At 44.8% G+C, this 9,031-nt stretch overlaps 1 non-coding gene across 1 annotated transcript; it reads left to right on the top strand.

Annotated features, from left to right (window-relative positions):
• The first annotated feature begins 674 nt into the window (after window positions 1–674).
• TRNAS-GGA (transfer RNA serine (anticodon GGA)) lies at window positions 675–747 on the top strand. The gene has a single exon. It is a non-coding gene; the product is annotated as a tRNA-Ser (tRNA).
• The last annotated feature ends 8,284 nt before the right edge of the window (window positions 748–9,031 follow it).

Genomic DNA, 9,031 nt, shown 5'->3' with positions numbered 1-9,031 from the left:
GGCTCCCTGTACCCGATGCTGAATAGAAATACAGAGACAGAGTTTGGAGGGAATGAAAGATGGCTTTATTCCTCTGCCAGTCACAGGGGGAAGACACGGCAGGCTATCATCTCAAGAACTGTGCCCCACCCCCAACATGGGCAGTCGGGGGGATCACAAAGGTGGAGCTCACAGTCCGGGGTATATGGTAAGGAACAAAGCAGTGAGAGTCTTGCTTGCTTCTTTTTCTTGCCCTTTCTCAAAACAGAGCTGCTGTCAGGTAGCCCAGTAATCAGGTCTGTTTGTCTCCGGTTTATCAGCCTGAGACCTTTTTTCTTAAATGTAAAAAGCTACAAGGGGTGGTCTGTTACAAGCGAGCACAGATTCTCTTCCTATATAGGTCATTACAGAATATTGAGTAGATTTCCCAAGTGCTATACAGTAGGTTCTTGTTAGTTATCTATTTTACATATAGTAGTGTGTGTATGTTAATTCCCAGCTTCTAATTTATCCCTCCCTCCCGTGTTTCCTCTTCGGTAACCATGTTTGTTTTAAAAATCTGTGAGCCTATTTCTGTTTTGTAAATAAATTCATTTGTATCATTAAAAAATTAGATTCCACATATGGGGATATCATATGATATTATCTTTTTACATCTTTTTTCTTAAATGTAAAAAGCTGCAAGGGGTAGGGCTTCCCTGGTGGCTCAGAGGTTAAAGCATCTGCCTGGAATGCAGGAGACCCGGGTTCGATCCCTGGGTCAGGAAGATCCCCTGGAGAAGGAAATGGCAACCCACTTGAGTACTCGTGCCTAGATAATCCCAAGGAGGGAAGAGCCTGGTAGGCTACAGTCCATGGGATTGTAAAGAGTCGGACATGACTGAGTGACTTCACTTTCACTTATCTTTCTCTGTCGGACTTACTTCACTTAGTATGATCATCTCTAGGTCCATCCATGTTGCTGCAAATAGCATTATTTTGTGCTTTTTTATTGGCTAATATTCTATTATATATATGTACCACATCTTCTTTATCCAGTCATCTGTTAATAAGTAGCTACATTTTGGGGACCATTAGTTATGCAGCTATAGATAACCATTACACAGGAGAAAAAAAAAAAAAAAAAAGACAAGCCAGAGCTGAATGAGGGAATGGTATGGCTTTCAGCTTGATAGAACTTGTTCAGTCTGCTTTAGTTAAGTTAAATGCAATTGGAGAATATTATGCAGCTATTGATAAATTATCCCCCTTTAGAAACAGACTGTTAATTTGACATGAGTTCAGACATCCCCACCTATTTTTAAACACATGCTGGGGCTCGCTGTCCTCTCATAGGTTTGCATAGTGTGCTGGGTCTTCAGCTATCTTTATGCACAGACCTAATATCTTAGCTCCTGTGGGAAAACGGCCTTATACATATGAACTGGCTAATATTTATACAAAAGAAAATGCCAGAAAAATGCCTACTTCGTATTGAGCTGCTGCTATTTCTTTCTTTGAAAATGAAACTATGGCACATCACAGATACACGTTTGGACTTTGCAAACATTCCCGCTTTGACCCATGCTCACTTGATGGAACAGCTGTTGTGCTCAGCAGCTTCTAGCACCTGCGCTCTGCAGAGGAGCCGCGCGCAGCGGGCACTGGGCAGCTGCAGCTGCCCCAGCATCACCCCAGCTGGATCCGCTCACCCTGCTGCCCCTCAGACCCCTGGCAGCTGCCTGAGTGGCTGTCAGCCAGAGCTGTGCCGGCAGCGGGAGCAGGACTCAGCTGCCAGGGCTGCTTGGCCCAAGATAAGCTGCTTCTGGAAAAGACAAATCAACTCAACTCGTATGCTCTGCTTTTCTTCGGTCATTCTCATCTGCAGAATCTTGAAGCTATTTTCTGAACATGGGTATATGCTTAGAAAGCACATGGCCCTGGACACGTGGACACACACGCAGACACACATGTGTGTGCAGACACCTTCATTCTCATGTTTGCTTCATGTGGATGGTTAACAGAGCTGAAGAATCCTCTGGAGCTTGTCCATCCAGTGCCTTTAAACCGACCATCCCTTGCTGTACCTTGGGGGTGATTTTTAAATGCAGATTTGGAGTCTCATCCTGACCTAGTTGGATCAGTTGCTGGTGTTGGCGCCCAGGAGTCTGTATTTACGACGGATGGTAGTTTGCCCATAGCCATCTCCACCCACCAAGCGGCCCTATATATTTGGTGAGTGGTGGCCTGCTTTAGTTTATTTATGCTGCTGTTAACAGGCTTCCCAGGTAGCGGAATGGTAAAGAATCCACCTGCCAATGCAGGAGAAACAGGAGATGTGGGTTTGATCCCCGGGTTAGGAAGATTCCCCTGGGGGAGGAAACAGCAACCCACTTCACTATTCTTTCCTGGGAAATCCCATGCACAGAAGAGTCAGGCGGGCCATAGTCCATGGGGTTGCAAAGAATCAGACATGACTGAGCAACTGAACAAACACACCGTAACAACGTACCATATAGACTCATGGGCTTAAACCAGAGATGTTTATTGTCTTGTAGCTCGGAAGGCCAGCAGTCCAGACTCGAGATGCCTGCAGGCTGGTTCCTTCTGAGGCTGGGAGGGAGAACCTGATTTCAGGAGTCTCTCCTCAGCTTGTAGACAGCCGTCTTCTCTGTGTCTCTCAACAGGGTCTTGCCCCGTGTGTGTCCAAATGTCCCCTTTTTATAGGGACACCCATCTTATTGGATTGGGACCCACACTAATGACCTCATTTTAATTTGATTACAGCCTTTAAGACCCTCTCTCCACATACAGTCACGATCTGAGGTATTGGGGTCAGGACTCTAACGTGTCTTTTTGGGGGATACAATTCAACCCATTGAATACTTTGAATGGTAACAGATCCAACTTTGACTTTTTTCCAAACTTTGGAGTTTTCCCCTTCACTTTCTCCAGAAGCTCTCTGCTTCAACAGTCAATAATGAGGTGTTGAGAAACCATGGGTTGCTGGGTGGTGATAGCCTATAATAGTATGTCCTGAATTTTCCACAATAATAACATGATCATGGCTATGTTTATGGGCACTTACTATCTGTGCAAAGTGTCTTACATGCATTATTCAATTTTAACTTTCACAGCAAACTTTGAAGAAATTGCTGTCATGTCTCCTAATTTAGAGATAATAAGCCTGAGGCATAAGGAAATTGGGTAATTTGGCCAAGACCTCAGAACTAAGGCTTCCCTTGTGGCTTAGCTGGTAAAGAATCCGCCTGCAATGTGGGAGACCTGGGTTTGATCCCTGGGCTAGGAAGATCCCCTGGAGAAGGGAAAGGCTACCCACTCCAGTATTCTGGCCTGGAGAATTCAATGGACTGTATAGTCCATGGGATTGCCAAGAGTTGGACATGACTGAGCGACTTTTCACTTTCAGAAGTAGTAGACGCAGGTTAGGGCCCCAGTCCAGGTCAGAACAATTCTAGAAGCCATGCTTTTCTTTATTGTACATTAATTGTTATAAAGTTTTCAGTTCAGTTCAGTTCAGTCGCTCAGTCATGTCCGACTCTTTGAGACCCATGGACCGCAGCACACCAGGCTTCCCTGTTTTTCACCAACTCCTGGAGCTTGCTCAAACTCATGTCCATTGAGTCAGTAATGCCATACAACCATCTCATCCTCTGTTGTCCCCTTCTCCTCCTGCCTTCAATCTTTTCCAGCATTAGGGTCTTTTCTAATGAGTCAGTTCTTTGCATCAGGTACCCAAAATATTGGAGTTCCAGCATCAGCATCAGTCCTTCCAATGAATATTTAGGACTGATCTCCTTTAGGATAGACTGGTTGGATCTCCTTGCAGTCCAAGTGACTCTCAAGAGTCTTCTCCAACACCACAGTTCAAAAGCATAAATTCTTTGGTGCTCAGCTTTCTTTATGTTCTAATTGTTACCAAAGCCTCTTTGCATTTAGCTGGTCTTTCTTCCCTATCTCATTGGTCTAACTTTTTTGTTCCCCTTCTGTAGCCTGAGTGACTACATTCTTTCCTCATTGTCAGATGCTTCCATAAGATTTCTAGGCCCTTTTGAGCCCTTAGTTTTCCAGGGTCCACACCCCTGTTCTTTCCTTGGGTGCATGCCCAGCATCCTCTGACCACAGTCCACCTCTTGGACCCTCCAGTTGGCTGATATGCATCTTAACATGTTGTCCCGGTGTAGACTGGAGCTAGGTTTACACACAGTCTTGCTATAAATGAGCTGGCTTATTATGCTCAGAGTAAAGAAACATCTCCCAGTCAAGTGTGCTTGTTGTCCCATCAAGACAGATCACACAGCTTCTGTTCCTTCCACGTAAGTACATCAGAATATGGGCTAAGCACACATTGTGGGCCAGGACTCTATGTATACATCACCCTAAGCAATGCATTCCCACTGTGTTGACCAGGGCAAAGTTACAAACCAAGGAAAGTGAGCCTCAGTATTCCGGGGACAAGACCCTACTGTTGGGACCATTTCTGGGGTTTCCAGCTCACTGTACAGTGCCGACCACAAACTCCCCTCTTAAGCAGGTTTATCACGGTTGGAATTATTTGGAATTATCCAGGGCTTATTCCAGCCTCTGGAACTGGGACGGACTCTCCTTCTCTCCATCTTACTCTCTTTGGTTTATACAGTTGCCCTTTAGGTAACCTTAGAATTCTAGAGATGGTCATTGTCCCACATGCATGGTTTTGTACTTGGCCTGCTGCGTATGGAGGAGATTGACATCACCAACTTGTGCAGGGCTGTTCAGTGTGGTTGATTTCAGCGTCTATAATGGGACAAGAGCCCAGCTGCTAGCCCTCCTTCCCCTCCCTCCCAAACAGTGATGAGCTCTGGCTCCAGGTGTTCTAGATTCTGGGGTCCCTGCAGTTGAACAAGACACATAGGGTTCCTGCTCTCAGGAGCATTCTAATGGTGGATTGACATGTGACAAACAAGTAAGCCCATGAAGTGTGCTCAGGTTGTGTTAACTGCAATGGTGGAAATAAAACAGGATAACAAAGGGTGTGTGTGTGTGTGTGTGTGTGTGTATGAGCCTTCTTCTACCAAGTCTGTCTAGTGCTCAACTTTCCAGCTTCTAATTTTTGCTTTCTTAGCAGACCTACAGTCTCTTGATACATCTTGTGTCAGTACCAACTCACCTGTCTCAGCCCCCTTCGTTTGTCAGGTGAAGATCTGCAAAGTGATTTTTGAATTTACCCCAATAGTGGAGTTAAATTAAATATGCAATCAACCAACTTAAAACTACAAGTGGTTCCTGCCAATGTTTTCAGTCAGCCCGGCACGATTCTGGACTTCAGATATGATATGAACTCCTCGACACCACCTCTATTTTGTGAGAGTCGGTGGAAGCAGAGCAGAGCCCTGGAGAAATTGCAGAGTCCAGCAAGATGGTCTTTGTTTCCTGTTCCTCTGCCCTTTCAACTCCTTGGCAATGCCCCTGTCCACCTCTCAGCCCTCTTCATCCTGGATCCTCTCCATTAATCACAACAAGAAAAAAGAGGCTATCATTTATGATTAGGAGGAAAATCAGGGTCATGGTTACCAGGCCTGGGACCCTCTCTTCAGGAATAACGGTGCATTTTTCAGTAACCTCCACAGTTCTCATTCTTGAGGACCTCCAGCTTTGCCAAGCAAGTTCTAGGTCAGGGACCCTGGCAGGTCATCACACAAGGAAAGAGGAGCTATGAGGCCAGTGCTGGGCCCATCTACATCAGTAAGGCCCAGACAAGGCAGCCAGGGATGGGATCCATATCAGAACAAATACTGCCTTCCATGGAGGGCAAAGGCCCTCAAGTCCGGGGATGGAGAGAAGGCTCTTTCAGGCCTTTTCCCTGAGGTTTGACAGGACAGAGCTGATGGTTATATTGAGTGTCCTAGAGCCCCTACTTGGGCTATAAGTCAGGGAAAATGATCTCAGGCTGTTTTTTAAAATTAACATTTTAGGAACCACTCTCCTCTTGTGGAGTGGGAGAGCCTACCCTCTTTAAACGACATCTCAGACACGAGCCACCTAAGCTGCCTATCTGCTGAGTGGTCTCTGGATGGGGTCAGGTCATCTCGGTTACTTCTGGGCTACTGACGGGGTAATCCAAGCAGGGGCTGGGGGATCTGGGCTCCCCTGGCTGCAGCCCCAGGCCCGCGTCCACTCCAACTTCCTTGGAGTTCTACCCTGTGGGGTGACCACCCCTTTTCCTGGCTCTTCCCCACTGGCTCCCTCCCTTTGCTGCCTTCACAGAGGCTGTGGCTCCCTCTCCCCTCATTCCTCCCGTTCCTTTAGCCTCTGTTCTTTCCTCCGCCTGTGCAAAGATTTTCAGCTCCACAGAGCTCATTTCCTGAGTATCATCTGTCCATCTTTGCACTAGGTCTCTGCCTTTAGGCAGAGGCACCGGAAGCTTGGGCCAAAACTGGAAGCCGGAAGTGGGAAGTGAGAAGCAGGAAGCAGTTGTTTCTGCTGCTTCCAGATTCCTTCCTTTGGGGCCCAAGAAATTTCATCCTGGTCAAAACCAGTGAGATTAGGGATGCAGAGAATCCTGCCCTTGGGACTACACTGTAGAAAATATTCAGGAAGATGGTTAACCAGGATGCTGATTTCAGCAACAAAGCAAGGTGAGATAAGGAAAATTATCAGGGAGCTACTGCAGAAATGATTTCAATAACTATCATATGAATGAGTGACATGATCCACGGCTACTTGTCACGGGGTGGATAAACACTTATGCATATCAAAAAATGTCAACCTAACTTTGAGGCAAGTTTACATTAATTGTAGAGGCAAATCCAGCTGATATATGTCCCACCTTCCTGGTGAATTGCTCAGGTAGCATGGTCTAAAAAACAACTAGAGACACTGGCCTGTAATGAACACAGTGTGGACATCTCACTGTGAACATTTTATCAAATATGCTACTTCAGTTCAGTTCAGTTCAGTCACTCAGTTGTGTCCGACTCTTTGCAACCCCATGAATCGCAGCACGCCAGGCCTCCCTGTCCATCACCAACTCCTGGAGTTCACTCAAACCCATGTCCATCAAGTCGGTGATGCCATCCAGCCATCTCATCCTCTGTCGTCCCCTTCTCCTCTTGCCCTCAATCCCTCCCAGCATCAGAGTCTTTTCCAATGAGTCAATTCTTCGCATGAGGTGGCCAAAGTACTGGAGTTTCAGCTTTAGCATCATTCCTTCCAAAGAAATCCCAGGGCTGATCTCCTTCAGAATGGACTGGTTGGATCTCCTTGCAGTCCAAGGGACTCTCAAGAGTCTTCTCCAACACCACAGTTCAAAAGCATCAATTCTTTGGCGTTCAGCTTTCTTCACAGTCCAACTCTCACATCCATACATGACCACTGGAAAACCCATAGGCTTGACTAGATGGACCTTTGTTGGCAAAGTAATGTCTCTGCTTTTGAATATGCTACCTAGGTTGGTCATAACTTTCCTTCCAAGGAGTCCTTGGGTTTTCTTCTTTTCAGAGTTGACATGTCATGTAAAAATTGAGTGCAAATAAAACTGTCCTGTCATGTAGTATTTCAAATGCTCTCTAAGATCTGTTTCTAAAGCATGCACTCTCAAGGGGAGTAATTCTACACTCAAAGGGGGGTGAAAAATCCTTTTTTAGTGCATCACTTGTATAGCTTTTTATGAACTAAGCACAGATATATAATACATAAGTAGATATACAGTATGTCTTTAGTCTTAATATTTCACTGTGGAGTACTTAGGACAAAAATATCTAAAAAGAATCTTTGAGGGGTAGAGGTGATAAAAATTGAGTTGAGAAACAGTACTTTAAATGGATGATACTTTTGTGAAGGTCTCTATTTTAAAGTATTATCTCCTAGTTAATTTTTAAATTAGAGATCCAGATTTTCAGATCTTGAGCTGCTTAAGACAAGACAGATCTATAGCAAGTCACTTACTGCTAGAAGGCAACATCCATCCCTCTTTACCATAGCATGAAGGCCCCCAGGAGAGTCTTCCAGTCGGGAAGTCTGTGCCATGCTGTTTTAAAATAATAAGGCTGCTTATTGTCCACAGCCTGTGAAAGCAGTCTCATTATTGTTTTATGGTCAGATCTCTTTGGTAATAATAGTACCGATAATTACAACACTGTGTTTCATCAAACCAAGACTCAATTGATTGTAAGATGTGCAGTTAAAGTTTGACACAATGCCAGGATGCTGCAGACTGTCATATGCATGGAAGAAATGGTAAAATGTGGGAGAACTGGATCAATGAAATGTAGAACCAATAGCTGACAACTGGTGAACCTTCACCACATGCCTGGTGTATCTCAATGAATAATTTCAACAGTAATGCTGATTACATATGATGATACTTATTACTACCTTTATTTTTCAGATGAGGATAACTGAGGTTCAGAGAGGTTAAGTAACTTGCCAAGGATTGTACAACTTCAAAATGGTGGAAGCAGGAATCAACTAGAGGACTCCAGGACCCTCATGCCTTGACTTTTGAGGAACACAAGGCTGCATCTTTTCTTGTTCTATCCCCCATTACCTGGAAAAGCAGGTTCACCTCCATTCATTCAATGTCCAAGTTTCTGGAAAAATGTACAAGGTAGAATGCTTGTAATTTTCAAATTCAAGAGGTGGAAGTTATTTTATAAAGAAAGGTTTTGAAAAGTATGCTTTGATAAGGCAGCATCTGCATGCCTTCCTGACCTAATTTAGCTTGAACTTGGGGTTGGTCCTGACTCCTACCTCCCACAGTGGGATTGTGGCTGGACATTCACCTTTTTGTGTCTGTCAGTCCTAAAGTTTAAGCCTCATAAATCTGGGCTCTGATAGTCCAACAGTGTCACTAATAAGCTCCTAGAGGATGAGACATTAAACCCACATTTCTAATAGGTTTACAGTCTTCTGCTTTGGGTTACTGTCTGGGGGTGGTGTTCTGTTTCTATCTCTTCTTTGCCTTCATTCAGATTGCTGTTCTGTAAAGGATCCTGGCTGTCCAGAGTATATTTAGCTCATTTGGCAGGGACACTTTCTTAACAGTATAGAGATAACCAATTGTATAGTTTAT

This window comes from Bubalus kerabau, chromosome 18, assembly GCF_029407905.1.
Source record: "Bubalus kerabau isolate K-KA32 ecotype Philippines breed swamp buffalo chromosome 18, PCC_UOA_SB_1v2, whole genome shotgun sequence".
Lineage (NCBI taxonomy): Eukaryota > Metazoa > Chordata > Mammalia > Artiodactyla > Bovidae > Bubalus > Bubalus kerabau.
The sequence above is the reverse complement of the archived record's forward strand: the minus strand, read 5'-3'. Positions and strand labels throughout refer to the sequence as shown.